Below are 24,864 nucleotides of genomic sequence, written 5' to 3'. Positions count from 1 at the left end.
CTTCTGCAGTATGCAATATATCCACATAACACAACTGTATTTATAGCCCTAAATATATTATATATATATATAAATATATTTATTTATTTATTTTAAAATGAGGAGGATGTTATTTGGGCTCATGCTAAAAAGGGTTTCAAGAAAGAGAAAGTCAATATAATCAAATTCTCCAGGTGATGATTGCAAAAGTCACTGGATTGGGGAATTTTTCATATATTTGAAAGATATTTACTGAGTCCCTATTATAAATGTGCTAGATGCTGGAGATTCAATAATGAACAAAAATGGATCTCTTCTTGTTCTCATGGAACTTGTAGTCTTATAGAGGAAAGAGATGTTGATCAAACAACTGCTGAAATAAATGTAAAATGGCAACTCTGATAACTTCTATGAAGCAAAGATATATAGTGAAATTAATAAAAATAGGCTTGATGAAGAGGTAAAGAGCAAAATCTAGATTAGCAAGGCCCTTCCTTGACCTGTAGTTTTTATTGGTTGTTAACTACATTCCCAACTTACCCTCAAAGACTCCAATTCCTTCATAAATGTTCATCTGTGGCTGTTAGTAGAAGACTCATGGCTTAGCCAAAAGATCATCATCCTCACATGTCTTGAGTCCCTGATTCATCATTTAAACAGTTGAACAAACTTGGAATAAATCTCTGAGCCTTAAATTTCCTTATAGTGTTTTTATGGGTATTGAGCCAGATGATGCATTTGAAATGACTTCATAAGATAAATAGATCAGAACAAATGTTGGTAGTTGTTATTTTGAGAAGCAGCTGTGTTGTGTGGAAATTTCACTGGACTTGGTTTTTAGTCTAAATTATTAGGTGTGTTCTTGGTTCTATGACTAATGGTATAAATCTGGGCAGTCATTTAGCTTCTTTTGCTCTCAGTTTACTCATTGGTGAAATAGGAGTAACAGTACTTATCTCACCACCTTATGGAAAGTAGGGAAATGCTTATCAATGCCTCAATCACGGGTTGGTCATCAAACCCCAGTATTAGCTCTTTCATATTTAGGGTTAGTAATTTGTAAATGGTTGTTTAAGTTTAAGTAATGACAGAGAAGAATTTGTGCACCTTGTACTGGGCTTAACTTACTGAAGTAGCCAGCAATTCAGGGTCATGTACTTGCTCATCTTTCCAGTCTTGTTCTGAGCTATTTCCCTACTAGCTCCCTCAGTACCAACTGTAACCGACTAGTTGTGTTTTCTTACTCTTGCTCCTGTGCTTCTGGACATGCTATATATTTTGTGCAAAATGAATTTTCTCTTACATTGCTCCAAAGAACTCCTACTTATTCTTTAAAATTAGATTTAGAGGTCACTTTTCCAAGGTGGACTATGTGTGCCTTCTCACAGCACTTACACATTGTATCATTTGTTTCATCATCTTCTTCAGAGATTAAGGACATGTCCTACTTTATACTCCCAGTATCTAGCATATAATACGTGTGCAGTAAAGAAATGTGGGAGTAACAGCTGCTTCTGAATTCAATGTTTAGAAGTACAGAAAAAATTATTGGTCATAGGGATAATTACCATCAAACACAGAGGCATTTGAATATTGAATTATTGGCACCCTTACCTCCTATTTACAGGTAGTTACAAATGCCTATGGTTTTAATAATTGTTTCTATAATTTAAAATGATCTCACCACCAAGGTATAAAATAGAAGTATTTTCAGTTTTGATATTTCTACTTAAATATATCTGAATTCACATAATTATGAAATGTTATCAATTTATTTGATACAGGAGCTTGCTAGTTTTGGCTTTGTGACCTTTGAAAAATTCAGCATTTTCCATTTGTTTAAGGGAGCAAAAGATCAGCCCGCCCTTTAGGAATGAGCTATTATTCACAATGGGGGAAATAGCAGTCATATTGAGAGTTGCATGGCTTGTTGAATACTTGGCTGGAATCCTATAAAAGGAGAAATCATTAAGTGTCAGTTAATCCCTGTAGCTCTTTGTTATTGTTCTCATCATGTTCTCTGCCAAATGAGAAGATAAAGTTTGTGTGGAAATATAAGGATAAGGGACTCTTGACCAAGGGCATCTGGAAATAAATAAGTGAATGGAGGTGGGGAGAGGGCTAGATCGCAACCTGTGCCCTGGCAGCAGCTACCAAAATGCGTATGTGAGCAATCTCTGGAGAAGCGGTGGCATGGGGTGGGGTGGATTTATGGGGCTTTGGCATTTGGATTAAATTTAAAGGGCTGTTTTTCTCTTACTACCAATGCCTCATGTCTGAGTGAGTGTGTAGTTGGAGTCTCAAGTTTGATAAGATGCAGAGATAAAGAGGAAGAGGGAAGAGAGGGATGAATCAAAAATGAACTGAGCACAGCTGGAAGCAGATGGATTCCCCAAGGCCCTTGAAGCCTTTAAAAGAGTTAAAAGAGGAGGGAACATTAGAATGTGAGCTTGGAGGGCAGATTGGGATGGCGCTGTGTTTGACCAAGTGTTTTGATGACAAAGCTCAGCCATAAGCTGGGCATATGGTTGAATTGGGCAGGCCTGAAAAAATATTGCAGTACATGAAATTTTCCTTGCTTTCTATTTCTTTTTTCCTGAATCTGCATGTCTCTTTTTTTCCTCCTTAACTTTATTTTGGGCACATATCTGTTAGGAGGAATTCATGTGAAAATTTCTTTTTGTGTCACCCTTCATAGAAATATTCACATGTTTAATATTTTGATTAGTAGAATGTATTGATTATCTAATCAAGAATGGTTTAGTTGCTATAATAAAAGTTGAAAACAGGCTTTAAAGAAGATAAATTTTTCTTTTTCTTCTAAAAGTCTGGGGAGCTGTAGTGACTCTGCATACAAAGTCCTCAGGGGCCTGGTTTTTCTATGTTGTTATTCCATTCTGAGTGTTGCTGTCATCTGTTCACCACCTTGTCCATATTTCTGCCCAGCATGGAGAAAGATGAAAAGAGGAAGATGCGGGTGTGCCCCTTCCTTTCAAGGGCATGTCCAGAAAGTTGTATTTGCATCGCATTGGTTCAAACTTATTCACGTAGTTTCCTTGGGATGCAAGTGAGACTGAGAATTGTGGCTTTTTTTCCCCCTAAGTGCCTGTCTTAGCTCAGGCTGCTATAACAAGACTTAGTTGTTAAACAATATAAATTTATTTCTCAATTTATTTATCGAAGGCTTGGAAGTCCAAGATCAAGATGCCAAGAGATCTGTTTCCTGGGGAGGGCCTTCTTCCTGGCTTGCAGATGATTGCTTTCTCACTGTGTTCTCATGGCAGAGAGAAAGAGAGAGCTCCGGTCTCTCTTCTTCTTCTTATAAGGATGCTTATCCCATTATAGGGCCACCCCTCAAGACCTCACCTAAACCTAATTACCTTCCAAAGATTCCACCTCCAAATATTATCACATTGAGAGTTAGGGCTTCAACATATACATTTTGGGAAGACACAGACCTTCACTCCATAACAGTGCCTATTCCTCCTACAAACTGGGGATTCTATTTTGATAAAAACAAAGAATAGATATTAAAAGATAACTATCAGTCTCTGTGGCATTATTTGAGAAGCCAGTGCTTAAATTTGGTGGGGTAGGGTTTTTATGAAATTTTACTGGAAGATACTTTCTGGGATGGGTAATGCCCTAGCATATCAAGTTTATCCATTCATTCAACAAATATTTACTGAGTATGGCAGGTACTTTGCTAAATTTTGGCATACATTGATGAACAAAGCATACATGTTTTCCACTCTTGTGAAACTTACATTCTTGGGGGGTGGGTGAGAGAAATTGATAAAATAACCACGTATATAAACATATAGGTGGTGGTAAGTGTTATACAGGAAAAAACAGTGAATCATAAGGGATTTTAAAATACGGCAACCTGCTCTTGTCTACCCATCAGAAAAGACTTCCCTGGGTGAAATGTCAGCTGAGATCTGAAGACTAAGGATAGAGGGAAGAGCAACCTAGGCAAATGACACAGTGTGTGCAAAGGCCCTGAGGTGGAGAGAAGTGTGGCTTGTTTGAAGAACTTAAGGTGGGACATGATAACCAAAGGGAAGAGGGATATGTAATGAGTCTGTAGACATAGAAATGTGCTAAATTAGGCAAATGTGTAGAAGCTATCTTAAAGATGCTGACCTTCATCCTAAGAGCAATGTGAAACTACTGAAGTGTTTTAAGCTGAGATTGACACAATCAGATTTACAATTTGGAAAAGCTCACTCAGGTGGCCTGTGGGAGAATGGATTCCAGGGGACATACAAAGATCAGTGAAGAAGTTATTGGAGGGGTCCAGGTGAGGAATGATAGTAGCTTGGAATTAGGCAGTAGTAGTAGATAAAAAGAAGTGGATGTATGCAGAAGACATTTAGGACACAAAAAATCAACACATTTAGTGATATATTGGATACATATCCAATGGGTATCAGATGAGTAGAATGTCAGACAGTAGGGGTCAGAGATGACTTTTTGTTTTCTGGTTTAAGTAATTGGATGGATGGTGGTGCCATTCACTCATAGGGTACTTTGGGAAAGGACTAGGCTTTAAGAGGAAGATCATGAGTTGTATATGTTGAGCTTGAAGGCCTTTGTGATATTTAAATGGAAATGTCAAGAAGGCAGTTGTTTAAATGGGTAGAAATTTAGACAGTAGTTTAGCTGGAAATATAAATATATTTGGGAAACATTTAAAAATGAAGAGAATTGAGACCACACCTTGGATGGTGCAGAGAAAGAAGTCTGTTTTGGGAAGGGTCTAGGGGAATGAGAACATATAAAGGCTGATTAAGAAGTGGGTGAAACAGCAAAATCAATGGAACTAGAAGGTGGGCAGAGAAGGAAAACTAGAAGCCTGTGGTGTTAAAGAAGACAAAGTAAGATAAGTCAAATGCAGGGAGAAGTCAGATAAGATGAGAACTGAAAATGTTCTTTGAATTTAGCAAAAAGAATACATAGCTGGTGTTGTTGGAATCGTTTTGGATGTACGAAAGCCACTGGATTGAGAAGTGCACTGAAAGTGAGGAAAGAGAGACAGCAGGTTGGTACCTGAGGATCGAATTGGATTGATCTTTTGTCTTTGGTTCATTGTCTTATCTTCATTTTTGGCCTCAAACTCACTGCCTGTTTTTCTCATTGGCCCCATTTTTATAAATTTGATTTACATCATTCATTTGAACTTTTGTATTTTTAATCACCAATGTGTTTATGCATGAAAAATATATAATATGATTTCGAGTCTTTCTTTTAAAAATTATCTAAATTCTGTTGCACTACACTGTGCTTCTGTTTCTTGAATTTTTTCACCCAACCTCTCAAAATGTTGTTTTTTAAGTCTATCCATGTGGACCTAGTTTGTTTCTTTATTTAGTGGCATCTCAGTTTTTCTAAGATGGGAATTTAAGTTGTTCTCAAACTCTTAATACCTCATATGATGAAATAAGAAGCACTATTGTATATGTCTTTTGGATTTGGTACATAAGTTTCTCTTGGGTGTATGTCTAGGGGTGTATGTTTTATTGAATTTTAGAATATGCACAGACTCACTTTCATAATATATTGCCAGAGTACTCTGTAGGATGGCTGGCCAGGTTACATTCCTGTCAGCTGCACAAGTGAGACCCCATTTCCTTGTATGCTTCCTAGCGTTTGATTCTGATATTTTGATTTGGGGCATTTAGTTTTTTTGTCTAGCAGTAATATTATAATGGTGACTATCATGAACATAAATGATTAGATCTATATCGTGAAGTTTAAGGAAAATAAAGAATATACATGGAATTAACTCTCAATATTTAGTAATGAAATTATTAAATTTAGGCCAGTTTTCCATTCTTGGCCACATCTCTTCCTGCTTCAGGATTGCCATTCCCCCTCATTTGTGTAATATGCTTAAAGAATCCAACAACTAAATAAAATATTTACAGAGAAATTTATAAAAACTAAATCCTCTGAAACCTAAAGTGAGAAATTACAAGTTAACAGTAACCTATTTGTCAATTGTAAGATAACCTACTCTTACTCTGAGTTACTGGAAAGATACTCTTAGAGACCATTTTCCAGTTGTCTTTCTTTCAAAGTTTGGAAAGTTTGAGAAAACTTCTGAAGTTTCTGGGAGCACTTTGAAATGAAGATAAGGTTCTGAGTCACCAAGTTCCATGGGAATTATAAAATTAAGAAAAATAAATATGTAGTTTATATTTTTGTTCCCTATTTGTGTGCCTTCTGTTTGTATTTATATTGGCATTCATGATAACTTTATAACCCCAAACTTCCTCTCTTCCCGTTAGCTATGAATGCAAATATTTCCAATCAAAGTACTTCATTCCTGTTTGTATTCCATGGTATCTATCAGTAGGTTATTGGAGTGTGCTTACTCAAATTCAGGTATTTCCACAACAAACAGGATTTTAAATAACTCTTTAAATAGCAACTTTAAACTACAAGTGATGAAATAACCAAAAACTATTTTTTGGAAAAAAAGAAAAAACCAAACAAGCACATGTAACTCAGAGATGGCTCTGAGTAAGGCATAAGACTTTGGATCGCTTGGCCTCTAATCTCTCCTCACCAGGGATTTGTGATAGTTTGATAGTCAGGGAGCTTGGTCTATCTCTCAGCTTATTTTATTTTTTTTGACTTTTTGGTGTTGGATCTCATTTTTTATCCCATTAATCCTATTGACTGAAAAAATAATGATCTACTAGGTTCTTTTAACTTCTAAGAAATATAGACATGCTCAGATTACCTTATTTAATGGGGTTTATTGTAATGATACCCCGGGAAACATAGAAACATGAAACAGTTTCAACTACTAATCACTCAAGCTTCAAGGAAACTGCAATGTATTTTAGGATACAGTTAGGATACAGTTCTTAATAGCTCTGACATCCTGTTACTCAGAAACTGAAAAACCTATTGCTCCCTATTCCATGGGCCATCTTTATGTTAACATCTCTTGCTATTTCTGCATCTACTGCTCCTGACACTTCTCCTTGAACCTTCTTTGTAAATGTCAAGTTCAAGTCTTTTCTCCAACAGGGTGGTATAGTTAATCATCATCCATTTTAGGCTTCACCTTCGCTTATCTACATATGAAGCTGGGTTCTTATATGAGTTTGCTTTGTAGTTTGCTAACAGCCTCTAGTGGCTGCCTCTGGTTCAGCTGCTCATGCAGGTCCAAACATTGTGGCTGTTGTACCAGCAATGCTTATGTGTGAACAAATGGTCATGGCAGGACTCTGAGACTGTCTTGAAGTAATCAATATAACTAGGAAGTATCTTGCTTGACCAGATGAATACAGACTACATCTGACTATTTTGTTAAACATGTAGGAGAGACTTACTTTAGCTGCAGGCATTTTCATGTCCAAGATGATTGTTTTCTAAGGGTTTCCTTCAAAGCTAGTATGGTCAATTTGAACTGGTTTTCCTGGAAGTTTCCAGGTTCAAGCATTGAAGGTTTCATATACTGGGAAATTCCTGTCCCAGGCATCTGGGGGGTGGGGGCGGGAGGCTGGTTATACTAAAGCATATTCTTTCACATTTTTCTTCCTTCCTCCCTCCCTCTTTCCCCTCCTCTCTCTCTCCCTCCCCTCTCTCTCCCTCCCTTCCTCCCTCTCTTTTTCCTTCCTTCCTTCCTCCCTCCCTCCCTGTCTCCCTCCTTTCTGCTCTCCCTCTCCCCTCTCTCCCTCCCTTCCTTTATTTCTTCCACAAATGTTTATGAAGTACCTGTTATATCAATCTCTGTACTGGGTGGTGGAGAAATAGTGGGGAAGGGGACAGATATATCCTGTATTCTTTTTGAACTCACAGGTCTATAGTGGCGGACAGAACCTGAACAAGTAATTCTAAGTGTGATGAGCAAGTGGAAAGGCAAAGTGCAAGGTATCCTGGGGGAGAAGACTGGAACTTGGAAGAATCTACCTGGAGGAGAGTGGATAGTGAGGAAACAACTGAGAAAAGGCGACTCTCATAAATTATATTCAAATGTGTGTGGGGGGCGGGAAGGGGACAGAGTGCTAATAAACAAGTGAACAAAGTGAGTGCTCTGAAACAAATCAAACTGGGTGATGAGGCAGCGCCTTGACAAGTGGTCAGGTAGTCAGGGAATTTCTCTTAGGGGAGGCAACATTTTGGTTAAGACCTGCATGGGAGGAAGGAGTTAGTCATCCGTAGTCATGAGAATGGAAAGGGGGCCAGTGTCACTGGCCTTAATGAGTGGTAGGAGATGAGGGAAGAGAAATAGACAGAGTCCAGATCACATAAAGTATCGAATCTTAAAAGGCCATGATAAAAACTTGGATTTTATATTTTATAGCAGGTGTGATGGGAAGGGTTTTATGCAGAATAACCCGATCTCAATTCAAGGGATATTATTTTCCTTTCTGTGTGAGACGGTTAAAGCCTGAAGAAGTAATACTAACTATAATACTTAAGCTGGAGAGATTATGAGGTTGATAGTATCAATGCCATTGAGAATTTAGGGAGAGGTAATAGCTTACGGAGAAAGAAATTTCAACATGTTAAGTTTAAGAGGGATAGTGAAGCATAATAATTCCTGGTTAATAATTTTAATTTGAAGCTGGTTTTTAATGTAATATTTAGAGGTATTGTGTACTTCTAGCAGTGGTTAAAGGTATGTGATTATATTAATTCCCCAGAACAATGTAAACAGAAATGAAAAAACAGAGAACCCAGGACGGTATGAGAAGACAAGTCCAATTTGATGGTGTCAAATGTTTGAAATGTGTCTTTGAGGCATTTAAAATGGCAAAAATCCCTTGAGCTCAGCACATAATTATTGTCTAAAAATAATAGTCTACGTACTAAAACACTTTTAAGTCCCATATAGACCAACTATGAACAACCCTTCTCTTAGGGAAGAGTCCCTGATTCTCAGACTTTTAAAGAAATACTAACTAGTTGTCCCTGGAAACACACAAATTTCTACTTGGCCAATTACACAAACTAGAGGACTACAAAATATTCTTTCAGAATGGAAAGATTTTATTTTATTTTTAAAATGAATTTTTTTCTCCATAAAAAGAAAAATATATTTATAAGTGATTTAAAAATTAGTTTCATTTTTATTTCAGTAGTTTTTGGGAAACAGGTGGTGTTTGGTTACATGGATAACTTCCTTAATGATGATTTCTGAGGTTTTGGTGCACCCATCACCTGAGCAGTATACACTGCACCCCATGTGTAGTCTTTTATCCCTCACCCACTCCCACCCTTGCCCCCGAGTCCCCAGAGTCCATTATATCATTCTTATGCCTTTGTGTCCTCATGGCTTAGCTCCCACTTATAAGTGACAACATTCGATGTTTGGTTTTCCAGATTGGAAAGATTTTAAATGCAGTTTTAAAGAACACGTGCATTTTTAGTTTTAAAGTGCCTCTTATCAGATAGATAAGAAGAATAAGTTCTAGTGTTCTGTACACTGTAGGATGACTCTCGTTAGCAAAAACATATTACATAATTTCAAATTGCTGGTTTTCTTTGAACAGCCTATTTTTGGTGAAAAGTAAAGTCCCTTTAGCAAGAAAAATTGGACAATTGACAATATCTTCCATTTCATGTTCACATGAATCAGAAAGGTCGAGCTGATGCTCAGCTCGTCCTTCAGAAGGTTGACAAGGGAGCAGATTGAGAAGGAGAAAACATGGTAAACGAAGAAAGAAAAGAGGAACAAGTGAAGAGTGAAGGAATAGGGTTCTCAGCATAGGGAGAGCTAGCCTAAGGGGGTCTTCATGATCCACTTGGAGAGGCAGGGAGTGATTAATAATGGACTCATCCAAGAAGATTAGTAGAAACTAGGGCAGTCATGGAGAGAGGAGTGATAGGAAACTCCCCAACTTCCCATGCTATGGTAACAGGTGCTCTGAGGACCATAAGGTATAGATAGCATTTCCTCTGTGCCGATGATACAGGGGATGATATAACTTGTAAAATATCTCAGAGATAGTAAATACTGGAACAAGAGCTACAGCAATCATGTGTTCTTATTCTTAATTTTCCAGCAGAGTCACAATTTCAGATTTCTACTTAGTGGTACCCAAAGAACATTTTTATTTCTGAAACCATGTGTTTCAACTTACTAGAAGCCATGTGTTTTGGGTCCTGGTCCAGCACTGTTTTCACTATACTTACCACCTTATCTCTCAGAGGGAGTCTGTCAGATTTTGTAACTTTGACAGATATTATTCCATAAGAGGTTTACCCAATGGATATCTAACAGGGAAGTGAAATTCTTCTCACAGTTGGTATGATTTAAATTATGAATGACCACTGGGCAACCTATTTGAGATAGAAACTTATGTAATATGATTAAGCTATGTTCTCCAGAGTGGCATTTGTTTTACTTCAGCAATAAATACCAGAGAAAAACAATAATTGGTTTTGTATGGAAGAACAAGGGAAGTATTTTATCTTCCTAACTCAAGTGTTGGAACATTTTGGCAGTGTGGATGAGAACGATATTAGAAATAGGGCTGAAATGTAGTATATGTTAGAGAGAGAGAAAAGCCTTGGCCTCTTGCTAATCTACTTATCCTTCTGAGTGAGAATGCCACCACCTGTGATTTAGTATTTAGAAACTACTTTGACTTAAAAAATAAAAATTTAAGGAGCAGTCATTAATAATTTGGCCAAGAGGAATATCAAAGTTTAAAAATGATTCAAGAATACAACACAACAAAATTTGAAGCAAAGCATCTTGATTGGTGAGAAATTCAAATAGGTGCAGACCATATTTGTGAATAGTAGGCTGAGGAGAGGTAGCTTGTTTTGAATGTAGGTAATATACAAAATGAAGATGCTGATTATGGACAGTAAAAGCCTTTAGAAGTTTGGTAATTTTGAACTGAAAATTACATTAGTGGGCATACTCTCTGACTTTAAAAATATGCCTTGTGGAGAATGCCTTATCTAATGAGCTTTTTGCTAGAAAGAGAGTGTCATGTAAGCTGGGAATAATTAGAAAAATAGGTCTTGTACAGAATCTCTGATTTATAGGACTTTTTGCTGAACACAGATGGTTGGGTTTCTAGAAGACTCTTATTGAATGTCTTACTAGATAATGTAGAGGATTAAAAATTATCTCAGAGGTGCCTTTGCTCTCAAGAAGCTTATAGTCAAGTAATGAAGATAAGTCATACATGATGAGCTGATCAATCACTTTTTGACTTTTATCTTCTTGTATTTTCTGTGTTACATATTATGTAGCCAAAATGTGTTATCTAAATTTCTACCAAATACTAAACACATTTGAACCTTTTCTCAGATTTTTCACTTAGGAAAAACCTTCTTCCCCTAATCTCTGCAAACCCAAATCTCACCAAACTTTCTGGGCTAGCATGCTGTTGTATTTGGCTAAGTTAGAAGAAAAGCTTTCATCATTAAGGAGGTTGAGAAATTAGACATTGTGTTGTCAGAATCACTGTCAGCCTGGATGTTGAAGTCACTGAGAACAGTGGCTGATTGTGGAGTGAAAAGGATGGCTATGAGCAAGTGGCTGATGCAATGAAAGAAGATGGAACTGTTTTAGAAACTAGTAGAGGATGGAACACAGCGAGGAAAAGGTGACTTAAATGGAAGTTTTCCCCTTAGAAGAACAGACGTAATTGAGGGAGAATTGCAAGTGAGTAGTTTGAGAACAATGATTGGGAAGAAAGAGAAACTATTTTATCAGAAGCCCCAGGAGTGGGATATTCAAAACTGGATATGTGGCCGGGCGCAGTGGCTCACGCCTGTAATCCCAGCAATTTGGGAGGCCGAGGCGGGCGGATCACGGGGTCAGGAGATCGAGACCATCCTGGCTAACACGGTGAAACCTCGTCTCCACTAAAAATACAAAAAATTAGCCAGGCGTGGTGGCGGATGCCTGTAGTCCCAGCTACTCTGGAGGCTAAGGCAGGAGAATGGCGTGAACCTGGGAGGCGGAGCTTGCAGTGAGCCGAGATCGCGCCACTGCCCTCCAGCCTGGGCAACAGAAGGAGACTCCGTCTCAGAAAAAAAAAAAAAAAAGACTGGATATGTAGCCATCTGCTTTGTGCTATCCCCAGAGGGTGGCCTGGTTACATTTAAGAGAGGGAGGTGGAAGGACCAATCAAATAAAATGTTCAGCCCATAGCTGTGCTAGGAGTTTGTTCCTGAATGAACAGGGCTTCCATAGAACAGAGTGGGAGGGATAGACTGGGTGGTTCAAGTGTTGGCATTGGAGGGACCTCGTGGTACAGATAAAAGAGGATGGAGGAAATTGGAAGGGGTGGAAGCATGCTCTGAGGATGCAGATAGCGAATAACTGGATTAGAAAGTGTAGTGGATTAGGAGAGAGCATAAAGGGATTTAATAAGAAAAGGAAGAAGTGAATGTGAAAGAAGTGACGTACATTTTTAAGTATGATTATTTACCAGACTTGAAATCAGTGAGCTGTAGATTTCAGTAACAACTATCAGCTAATAGAACTTTGAGGCCAGTGGCTTAATATGTTTAAGTCTATTTCTTAATCTGTAGAATGGAGATAATGACACTTGCTGGATATTTCTCACAGGTTGTCTTGAGAATCATATTAAATATGATCATATTTAATATTTAATATGATTTGATCATATTTAATATTTAATATGATTTGATCATATTTAATATTTAATATGATTTGATCATATTTAATATTTAATATGATTTGATCATATTTAATATTAAATATGATTTGATCATATTTAATATGAAATATGATTTGATCATATTTAATATGATTATGTTAAATACATATTTTCTTGGGAAAAGGAATGTTATCATTTAAGTGAGATGACTTGATACATTATAAATTGCTGTTTAAACGTAACAATTAGAATTATTTTTATTGGAGAAATAGGGATTTATCAGCCCCAGAGTTCCAAGTACATCACGAGTATGAATCAAGATTTTATTTTATGATGATATGCATCTGAAGAAATGACTTCCTCTACTCAGTAAATCAGCATTTCCTTCTTAGGTGAACTACACTATGTGAATAAGATTCAACCAAATTGCCACAGAGAATTGAATTCTGGAATCCAATGAAAGAAAGGAGATTAAAATTAGGGGGCTTTAAGAGCTGTAATTGTCTTCAGACCTTAGGGTCTTCTGGTAAGAAAAAAAAAGGAAAAAAATTATATCAATCTGCAGCTGTCTGCTTCATTCTTCCATAGACAGGCTGTTCATGTTATTGAAAATTGTTTCCAATACTATGTTCTGTGTTTAGGAAAAGGGTGCTAGAGGGGAGTAATTACAAGTACTCTGGCCTTTCATTTCAACCCAGGAATCTTGAGTGACAGCTGTTTGAGGGACTTGTCATTCAATTAAGTGGTTTGAGACTTTGCCAGTGGTTAAAAACCCTGTGGTTCATAGGAGTTTGCAGCCATGGGGCCGCGTAGTCTCACCAGAGCACTCATGTTTCATTGCAAACCATTGCTTTCTTGGCCACAAGGATGCCGGACAGACGTCCTGACCACGATGTTTATTTCTTGAGGGCAAAAATCACAATGAAAATTGGACCCGAGTCTGAGAGTAAATGATTTTTTTCCCCTCTGAAATGTATAACATGGTAGTTAGAAATGAAATGATTGTAAATGTTTTTCATTCAGTGAGAAGATGCAGAAAGGGTTAGTAGGAGAGTGAGATTTTCTTTTTACTCTTTCTTTCTTTCCTCCCCATCAAATGGTGATTCTATTTCTAAATGATTTAAGTTTCTCTTTCATAAATGATATTGCACTAGGTATACGTGGGATGAAAAGAAAGTAGAAAGCAAAGTACTTTGGAGAATTTGCAATGAGTAGGGGAGTTACAACTGATAACAATTTCAAGGCAATTCATAAGCCATGGTGGCATTGTTAAGTACCAATAGAGTTCAGAAGCGCCTGTGAGTTACGTAATGACCTCCCTCAAGTGAGATTCCTAAACAGCAATGGGAGAGAATGCACTCAGCGCATGCTTCCAATGGGGTAGATATCCCTCCCCTGAACTAGGTCTCTAGGTGTCAGTCTGATCCATCTCTCTTCATTTCCTCTGTTTTGGTTGTCTTCTGCTTGGCTTTTTTTTTTTTTTTTCTTGTGTAATACATATTAGAAGCCAAGTATTATTTATTAAGTCATTAGTCCTTTTATTTTCCATGGATACAATCTTGCTTTTTCCTTTGAGAACTAGTTAGGGTTGTCTTGACAAGTTCTATTTCATGGAATAAATTCCTAATCTTAAGGACTTTTAGAATATTATGCTAAAATCTTTTAAAGCAATATTACTAAGACCTTCAAAACCATTATAGATGTAATAAAGAGATTGATTTTAAGAACTTGTCCTATAGGCTAGTAGTGACAACACAAAATTTTCTTCCCTCAATTTTATGCAATTGCAACGTAAACATATTGGATGAGTGTGATGGAACTAATGTAAGATAAAAATATTTAAGTATGAAAAGGCAAAATGAGGTTAAGTTGCCCTAATCTTTTAGGTCCTGACTTGATGTCATCCAAATGACCTATTGTCAGAATAAAATCGCCTTTATTTAAAATTTGGTGGTCAAGCAGGAAGCCTTTCTTATCAATGTCTGTCCTTGCACCAGGAATTAAAGAAGCCTACTCCCTCAGAACAAAGGATATTCCCATTCAAAAAATTGCCCCCATAACCCTAACCTGATACCTGTTTGCCTTTAAACCTTCCACAGTAGGTCATCCCTCAGGCACATGAAGGCATCTCCTCTCCCAGCTCCACATTTATCAGCAAAAAAAAGCAAACACCACCATTTCACAGGTACACAGTGTCTCCACACCTATTACAGTGGGGGCAGTGGTGACCTTACCCTGGCCCAAGCCACCCGTGAGGAGCCTTTGATGTGACCGGAGCCTCATGTTTTAATACAGTCTAAACATCTCACATTCAAACTGCATGAGTCCTCTTTCCAGCCATATTAGAAGTGATATCAAAGGCAGTCACATTTTAATGGTCTTTACCCTAAGACAGGGCAAGGGACCAGGGTAAGCTTGGTGAGGCTGTGTTTCTTCCCTGTTTTTACCTCTCCTGCCGTCTACATCCATCTTTCTGTCCCCAATTTATCTGCATGCCACGTGTCTATCATGGGCAGGATAGACTGGTTCCGTGAAAAGAAAGAGCCCTCAGGGAAAATAAGCCCACTTCCTTTTACAAGTTAAAAAAGTATGCCACAGGAGGTAATTCTACATTGTCTTTTCCCAGCAGAGTGGGTGATGTTCATATTTGGGGTTAGGCACTTGGTGGATTTATAGCGCAGTGAGGGAGTTGTCACAAGAGGATGATAATTAGCAAGTGGACCAAGGAAACCAGGAGTTCCAACTTTCATTTTACAGGCTTATAGCTGGTGCTTGTTTGAGCAGGAAGAAAGTTTAACTGTCATATGGTACAAGAAATTTATTTTACAGATGAGGTTATTCTTGGTGTCAAATAGAGTGAAACTCTTAAGGAAAAAGATTCAGTGATCAAATTATGTCATGTATGGGATGGTGTTGAAAAACTTTGAGGAACTATCTTTCATTATAACACACACACGCACACGGAAGTTAAATCTTATGTAAAGACACCTTGAAGGTCATTTTTACTTATGGACTCACAGTAATAATAACAACACACATTTACTACCTGATTATATGCCTCATACTCTTCTTAGCACTTGATAGATTTAATTTATCTGGCCCTGATAGCAACTCTCTGAGGTAGGTACTATTACTCTCATTCCAATGGAAAATTGGAGGCAGAGAGAAGCTGAGTAACTAACTCAAGGTCACCCAGCTGGGAAGTGGCAGGGGTAGGACCCAATGCAGGAACTTGGCTGCTGTGTCTGTGCCCTAATCTACCACATCCTATTATGTCTCTGGCAGTCTCTGACCAGATACATAAGTTTTGTATTTTTTTACTAGTTTTAAAATTGAAATTATTAGACTCGATTTTTTTAAAAGAAAAATGCACTTCTATATTTGTGTTGCTATCATTGTGTCGGCACAATGACATACACGTATTAGACTGATCAGCTTCTGTGCTTCCCTGCCAAGCAACAATATTTACAAGAAAGAAAACCCATACAAAGTTCTGACTAAATTGTCCCATTTGTGTACTTCTCTGAGGGAAAAATGTCTATGGAAATTTCTTAACATGAATTTCTTTGAAATTGTTAAAGCCTTTTATTTATCAAACAGTGTAGACTGTTAAAAGTAAAATTTCCTCTCTGCTCCAAATTTTGGCCCAGTTGGTTAATCTTTCAGGAGTGTTGAAAAAAGAGCTTTAATTAGCAATTTTATCAGTTAATCCAGTCACTCAGCTTCAGTTCTTATCTGAATCCTTGGTAGTGCCAGCACTTTGGGACATCAGAAAAAAGCCGGCTTGTCAGTGTGATAGTTGAGAGGACTTCTGTTGAGGAGAAAAAAGATCTCAGAAATGGACAGTATTAAATGGAATCTGATACCAATCCAAAAGAAGTGACCTCACCAACAGAACCTAGAATAGGACTTGGTTTCTCTTGCATGTCTCTGTAATCCTCTGTGGTATGTCACCTTTGTTAGGCAAGACAGAGTCTGCAGTCTTGAGGAGTGTGAAGATAGGACTTAAAACAAGTGAAATTTCCAAGCCAGTTAGTCACTGAGTTGAGCATAACCCTGGAGTGGCTCTTCACTATGCAAAACCAAAGAAGAGTTTGGAAAATTAACATAGGGCTCATAGAACTCAGTTTCCTGATGGAAATGAGAAAAATCTCAATGACATGAAGTCATTAATTTTTTGCCTTCTCTAATACAATCCAATCAGGGAGGCTTGAATCTTCTTCTAAATTCAATTTGTTTTTCTCTCTGGTATCCTTTATTGATTGCATTTCTATGAAACATCTTGTTTTTCTTGTATTTGAACTGTATTAAAATATATTACTACCTAGAAAGAAACCTGTACTTCTTCAGAAACAAAGAGCACTTAAGCTATAAAAAGAAGATCCGTAATTTCATTATCTCAGCATGCGCCTGTTATCACTGCAACAGCAGAGCAAGTAACAGGGAAAAAAATTCCATAAGGGAGACATTGGAGCCAGGAGATATTTACGCTTGCCTAAGCAGTTCTGATGATTTGATAGTTGAAATGTTTATGCTTTTGTTCACTTAGATAACGTTCTTAGGACATCTATTTTAAACAACAGATAATCGTAGTTAGTACTGAGGGGGCTGACATAGCGGTCGTTTGTATCTGAGGATTATTAAAACAAACTTAGATGATTGTAGCATAGGGTGACTATTTTTGGCGAAGCAATACTTAGCATTTCATGCTAAAAATGATAGCGTTTTAGATTTATTATAAAACTACAGAAAAACACATTTTTCTTCAAAAGCGGAAGAGTGGAATATTAGAGCTTAAGGAAAATTTACTTTGTTTTTATTTTTCACTGGACTATGCTTGAAAAGTAAAGTCAGTATATGACTTTATTTTGTCTTTTGTTCAGTGTTCTTTCTTCTTCTTTATTGTTTGACCTAATTTTGAAGTAGCTAAAGTGCCAAAATCAAAGACCGGTTAAATTTTCTCTGAAGGCTATTGAATGTCATGTCATTATTCTAATAATAAGAGGTTTGTTTAGCTGCTTTGATTTCCACAAGCTCAATAGCCTTTTTTTTTCTGAGGGAAAAAACACCTCTTGCCTAAAGTTTTCTCACAACTAAGCAAGCTAGATATCATGCCAATCTCTGACTTGGAGCAAGTTGGAATGGCTGCTGCTTTCACTTACTTACTGAGATACAGGAAATTATGAGCAAATAAAATGCAGAACTCAGCTTAATAGGCTATATTAAGCTTGTGTACATAAACTCTATAGGAGATTTGAATCTTACACTTTGCTAGTTCCAATAATGAGACACTGGCAACACAATTCTTGGCTCTTTGTGGAGCTGAAGGTTTATCAGGATTTAATAAAAAGTACCAATTATATATTATATATTATATATCTCTATATAACGCTCTCTCTCTCTATATATGTGTGTGTGTGTGTGTGTATGTGTGTGTGCGTGTGTGTGTACATAATTACCAATAACTTCAACCAGTTCTGAGTGAGTTTCAAGCATCTCTTTCGCTAACCATCACTTCATAATTTCCCAGCTCATGCCTTCTGGTACCCAGACTCCTCCATCTAGCTGGAATGTATACTATGTTGATTCATCCACCTTTTCTTGTTCTTCCCTACTCATGTCCTCCCTTTCCTCCTTACCTGGCTTAAATTCTACCATTGTAATCACTTTCTTACATACACCTTTTCCCCTTTTCACTTTGATGTACTAACTTCTTGCCTGTTCTGATCCTGTGCAGCTAATGTGGCTGGAAAAATAGTCATAAGCAAGCTGACTGACTTCATTCAAAATTCATGCCCACTGTCCTCGAGTGAAACTTTACATGACCTAGGGTCACCATCTTTTTACATTTCTCTACTCCTTTCACCCTCCCCATTGCCTAGGGAGGCAGTAGTTTTTAACCGTGGAGATTTTGTCCCCGGGGGACATTTGGCAATACTGGAGATGTTTTTGGTTATCACAGTCTCGGGGAGGGAGTGCTACTGGCATCTAGGTGAGTAGAGATCAAAGATGCTTCTAAATAACCCCACAACAAAGAATTACTCTGCCCTAAATGTCTATAGTGCCAAGGTTGATAATCCGTGAGTAGAGCATTTCGTATCTTCTCTTTCTTTAAACTTCCAACACTCTTTCCTGTCTGTACTTTCAGCTAATGATCTTAATTCTTTTTCAATCTGAGAAAATAAAAGCAGCGAAAAGAGACTTACTCGCTCAAACTCCCACTGGCATACCTGCCTACCTTCATATGTCTATGCCTTCCTTCCTGTTACGCTGGATACCCATCTCTGGTCCTACAGAAGGCTGATCCCTTTGCATGAGTACTCTTCAATTAGGGACAGAGTCCCAAGATCTGGAAGGGTGACACTCTATGTTTGCCAAGACCACCCTGCTTTTAAACCCAACAACATTGAAAGACAGCCCACAAATCTGAGGGGCATCACTTTGGGAGACATTCTGGTCATACAAGATGATGGTGACTATTGGACTGCCTGTTAATGACTAAATGGAACTCTAGTAACATGCTACTATTTTTTGACTCCTATTTTTCAGGTTATATCTACTACAAAGAATATAATCTGGGAAGGAGTTTCTGAGAACTACTAGGAATCTAGGAATTCAAACTGTGTGGTGTAAGTCTCAGTGTGCAACTGTAAATGTTGGTGATCAAATGCTTTGAAAGATTCCTGGTTATAACAGACAAGCTATAATGGTAGCATGCCCAGCATACCACAGTGTACTCTGCACTAATGCATGTTACCATCATTTTTGTGGATGGAAAGCTATTAAGCAGAATAGGGAAAAATTCTGAAGTTCCTGATGGGATCAAAATAGTGGGCATTGCATGGTAGATCTGAGTTCCCCTGAGGAGTGGCCCCACCCTGAGACAGGAATATTGTGGCCTTATGGCACACTCAAACTGAATGGTATTTTGATCTGACCGCCACTCATCTAACCCCAGGATTATGTTGCACCCATCATTTTGGGGTACAAAATATGTACTCCAATTCTACTCAGGCCATTAGCATGATTTGGCAATAACACGCATGGTAGATTAAACAGCACTGGCCCACAAGACAGAAAAGGGCCTTCGAGGAGACAGGTGCTGGTCTAGGTATCTCGGGACAAAGATAATTTGCTTTTAATGAGGAGTGGTATTTTGAGGAAAATGATTTATTAGCTAGAATAAACCGATTAGAGAAGTTTCCTTCCAGGAGGAGGCAAAGGATGGAAGTCACCCTGGAAAGATAATTAGCAAAGTGGGTCTGGCAGACTCAGCAACTAATGCCAGATAATGCTAAATCTACTCTTGGGAAACAGCTTGTACCCTGACCCAATAGGGCCTCTTGACTATTTTAATTCAAATGAAGGATGAAGTGTTCATGGGGCAGTGACCCTCTATTCTAGTTGCTGAAGCATGAGGGCCTCACCTTTGGGAATCTTATGGCCCTCCAAGCTTATGGAAGTTCTCTGGGGGCACTCGAATTTGCATCATTATAGTGTGACTGACTTTGCCCCCAGAATAGGTTGAAAATAAAACACTATTTAGGATAGGAGCTATTCTGAATATCACTTGTGTCCTGCCTGTGGGAAGGAGGTGGCCCCTGCTACATAACAATACAAAATGGTAATCAGACTCAATATAATCTGTGGGATGAGACAGGGTGGTTGACTTTGTCCCCAGTTACCTTGGAACCCAGAAATAACTGAACAATGGCCAATTGTAACAATGTCTGTTTTTAATACGATCTAGTATATGGGCAAGGGTTGATTCTGTTAAGAAGGTAAAGCAAATGCCTCTGCAGTTCTTACTGATCTGTTCTGTAATGAAACTGAATTATACCGTGACCATACTGCAATATGGTATAATACTGGTGTTGTTGGTAATATTCAACTACCTCATGTAAACAAGTCTTATGATAATACTAATATTGATGATTAATTATATTGAGAGATTGAGTTACATCCTGCTCAGGATGTAATACCTATAGAAAATGGCTGACCTGAGGAAGAACTTGATACAGCTAGCCTAAAGCTGATTTCTAGGATAAATAGTTCAGTACGAGCTTATCATAAGATACAAATAGCAGTAGACCAGGGGAAAACAAGAATAACAAATTAGTACAAGCATACAAAAATATATATTATGGTTTTATAGGTCAAATTAGTTGTTTCTTTGAACTGGCTTCTCCAAATGTGAGCCACATTCATTTTGGTACCATTGCTACATCTATTCTATGAGTGCTGCATCAAATATAAATGTTCTGACAGGCATAATCAGTTGCTGTAAAGGATATGTGTCAAAGACCAGGGGGTGACCTGTGGTATGATAAGAAAAATATTTGGTCTTTATCTCTGGTTCCTGGCACAGAGCCAAAACCCTTAGAATTTTCTGAGTGATTAGATTGATAGGAGCATCTTTTGTTCTAATGAAGTGCCTCTTGAAGCTTCCCTAGAGAGATTTAGGATGGGGCCTGTAACCCGAAGGAACAAATCTTGATTAGCAGCTTGGAACTTTCAGTTCCAACCCCCAACCCCTGGGAAGGATAAAGGGGCTGGAGATTGATTTAATCACCAATGGCCACAATCATGGTTGGGTAATGAAACCTCCATGAAAAACCCTAAATGATGGGGTTTGGGAGCTTTGAGTTGGCAGACACACCCAAGTGCCAGGAGGCGGGTGCACCCCAACTCCGTGGGGACAGAGGCCCCCTTCTGTGCTTGAGACCCTTCCAGACTTCTTCCTATATGCCTCTTCATCTGGCTATTCATTTGCATCCTTTATCATAAACTGAAGTAGTAAGTGCAGTGTTTTCCTGAGTCCTGTGAGTCTTAGCAGATTATTGAACCTGAAGTGGAGGGATTGTGGGAACCTCTGACTTTGTAACCAAGTCAGACAGAAGTGTGAGTAAGCTGGGTACCTGATATATGTGTAAGCAGCATCTGAAGTGAGGGCATTCTTTTGGGACTGAGTCTTTAAACCTGTGGAGTCTGACACTAGCTCTGAGTAGTTAGTGTCAGAATTGGATTAAATTTTAGGAAGCCTAGTTGGTGCTAGAGAATTGGAGAATTGGTTGGCATGAGGAAAAAACCACCCACTCTGCATCTGTGCAACCTCTCAACACTGAGTGCCTTACGGCTCAGCCCTGGATCTCCTAAGTTCTCTGCCTACACTTGTTTCTAATTGGAGATTGCATCCCGTATCATGGTTTTAATTATCATCCATATGTTCTGGACTCCCAGTTTTGGATTACTGGCCTGAATTTTATCTTCACTTCCAGGCTCTTTATCCAGGTACCTTCTCTGTATATCCACTTGGATTTCTAGTATGTATCTCAAGCTTAGCAAACCAAACTCCTGTTCTTATCTCCCTAAACGTCTTTCATAGTTTTTCTCAAAAAATGGTATGTTCATCCTTCCAGTTGCTATAGCCTAAAACCTTGGTGTTACTCTGGTCCTTTTTTTGTGATCTCACATGCCACATTTAATCTATCAGCAAATTCCATTAGCTCTGCCTTTAAAACATCAGACTTTGGCAACTTCTCACCATCCCCACTACTACCATTCTGATCAAGCCTCCATCATGTTTCACCTGGAATATTGCAAAACGCACAATAGAGGTCACTTTCTTTCCACTCTTCCCACAATTGAGTCAATTCCTATATGCCTCCCATTTAACTCAGAGTAAAATCCAGAGTCCTTAAAATGTCTTATAAGGCTGTAGATGATCTGGCTCCCATCTGACCTACCAATCTCCCACACTTTCATGCCACTCCACCCCCCTGCCTTCTTGCTATTTTTCTAACAGGCCTGGCTTGCTCCTGTCTTAGGGCCTTTGTACTTGCTCCTTTCTCCACCTGGAATTTTATTCTCCCAGATATTTTGCTTTTTTCTACAGCATATATCCCCAGATATTAAAACATATGTTTTACTTTTTTTTAAACAAAAAAAATCTACATTCCTCTATAATCATATAAGCTTCCTAAGTCTTATAATCTTTTTTTGGGGGGGGGGGGCTCTGTTTTGTTCACTGCTATGTCCTTTGCATCGAGAACAGTTCTGGGCACATGGTAGATATATGGCACAAGTGTTAGAAGAATAAATGAATAAGAAAATTGTATCTTAATCATACAAACCATTCAGTGAAATAACGTCTTGCTGGCTTAAGAAAAAACCCTAAGTGACAGTATTAAGGCAATAATGCTTTAGTAAAAACAGTGGGGAGTGGGGAAAAAGAAAACAACATTTGTTGACAATTTACTCTGTTCAGGTACTATGCTAGTTTCTTTACATACATATCAAATTAAATATTTATGTTTATTCCTGTGATGTGGGTATTCAATAATTTTATAGAAATAGTAACTAAGACTCACAGAAGTAAAATATAGCTAAAGGTCACATGATTGCTAAGCAGAATAGACACATCTTAAAGCTAATACTGATTCAAAATATCATAAACTTTTTATGTTATCACGCATTTTAAAAAGAGGCTGGGAAATGCTAAGAGATACTGAGATGGGTTATTAGTGCCATACCACCCTTTGATAGGCATTATTGAGTTCTGATCCTTTTTCTATGCTTTCTTAAAAATATTTTTATCTTTAAATAATCATGTATCACAGAATTTAGATACCATTCATGGGAAAATAAGAATCAAGTATTTAATGAGCATTAAGTGTCCTATTAATTATATTACATTCTTTATTTTAGGCTCTCTTGTTGGGAAAACCTTTTCAAGGCTATATTATATACAGTGAAATAACATTGAAATGTGGCAGGATCATTTTTTGAAGTTGTAGAAAAGCTATTTTTGTGACTTAAGTAATTTTCTAAAGTTGCATTGAATTATGTATTTTGATAGCCTCTGTTTTCTGTCTTACTGTAAGTATGCACTATACAAACTATAGTGTAACAATGTTTACTTTCATTTGAATTTGTTGCTGGGCCCATGAAGATGTTTCCTGACCCTTACCCTTATAAACTTCCAAAGGAGTTTGTGTGTACCCTATTAACAGAGAAAGTGAAAAAGTAGATAGTATTCAATTAGTTCAGTTGATGATGAAGACATGTTCCCCTTTAGAAGAAGGATATTTTATAAGTCTTACAATAAATTAATTTATATTTTATTTTTGACTTTATCATTATCAATTTGGGGCAAAAATTAATCATTTTGTATGCTAATAGAGGTCAATGACTAGATGCCAATATCCGATGATTCACACTAATCCTTTTATTTTGTAATGTTTTAAAGGACATTTATTACCTTTCACAGTATATCTTTCTATGGGATATGAGAAAGGTTTATCACATGGAAGACACTCAAAGATATTAACTTACATGGGGCTGAACAGCACAAAATCAGTGGTTCATTACTTTGAATAGTAGCTGTAGGTCAACAAATAACTGTGATGAAGAAAAATGCTCTTTTTCACAATAATGGCATCACAAAGGTCTTTGGATCATATACTGTCTAATATCAAAAAATGAAAGTTATATAAAATAGTAAAAATTTGAAAGCATGGTCTAACCACAGCTTGGGATCCTAGTCATTAAAAATTATAATATTGGAGGATTCCATGAACATGGGAAATTGTTTACAATATAGTGCCAAGTAAAAAGGCTATAAGATAATGTGTGCAATGAGGTATACCTTCATATATATATATATATGAAAATATATATTCATATTTGCACATAAAAATGTTGAGTGCTTATGCTTGAGATGTGATGTATTTCTTCAGGTTACTGTGGTAACTCCATTAATTTTACTGAGTTTAATTTGCTGAATTGCCAGCTGTGAGGTGGCAGGATGGGGTGGGGGCTATTCCACATAGTCATTCAAAGATTCAGGCTGATGTAGACTCTACAGTCATTAGCTTGGGATTTTCAGTGTTTGCTGGGCATTGTCAATCAACTGCAGATGGGAAAGGAGGGAGAGAAGATCTTTGGAGGGTTTTATGGGCCAGGCTAAAAGTGGAGCAAATCACTTCTGTTGCATTAGCCAGAACTCAGTGGCATGGCCACAAGTAATTGTAAGAAGGATAGAAAGTATGGTCTGTTTTTATGCTCAGGAGAAAAATAAAATGGATTTTGGTGAGCACATAATAGTCTCTGCCTCAGGTGAGATACTGAGTAATATGTTTAGTCATTCTCAGGCTTTGCTCTGTTTATAAGTGGTTGTTGGATTTCTGTTTCTCTGCTTAAGTGACAGAGCAACATATATCATCACTCGATTTTGTATCAGTTCTCATTACTACTGCTACCACCAGAAAGTGAG

The sequence above is a fragment of the Gorilla gorilla genome, chromosome 19 (genome assembly GCF_029281585.2).
Source record: "Gorilla gorilla gorilla isolate KB3781 chromosome 19, NHGRI_mGorGor1-v2.1_pri, whole genome shotgun sequence".
In the NCBI taxonomy this organism is placed as follows: domain Eukaryota; kingdom Metazoa; phylum Chordata; class Mammalia; order Primates; family Hominidae; genus Gorilla; species Gorilla gorilla.
Note: the sequence above shows the minus strand (reverse complement) of the source record.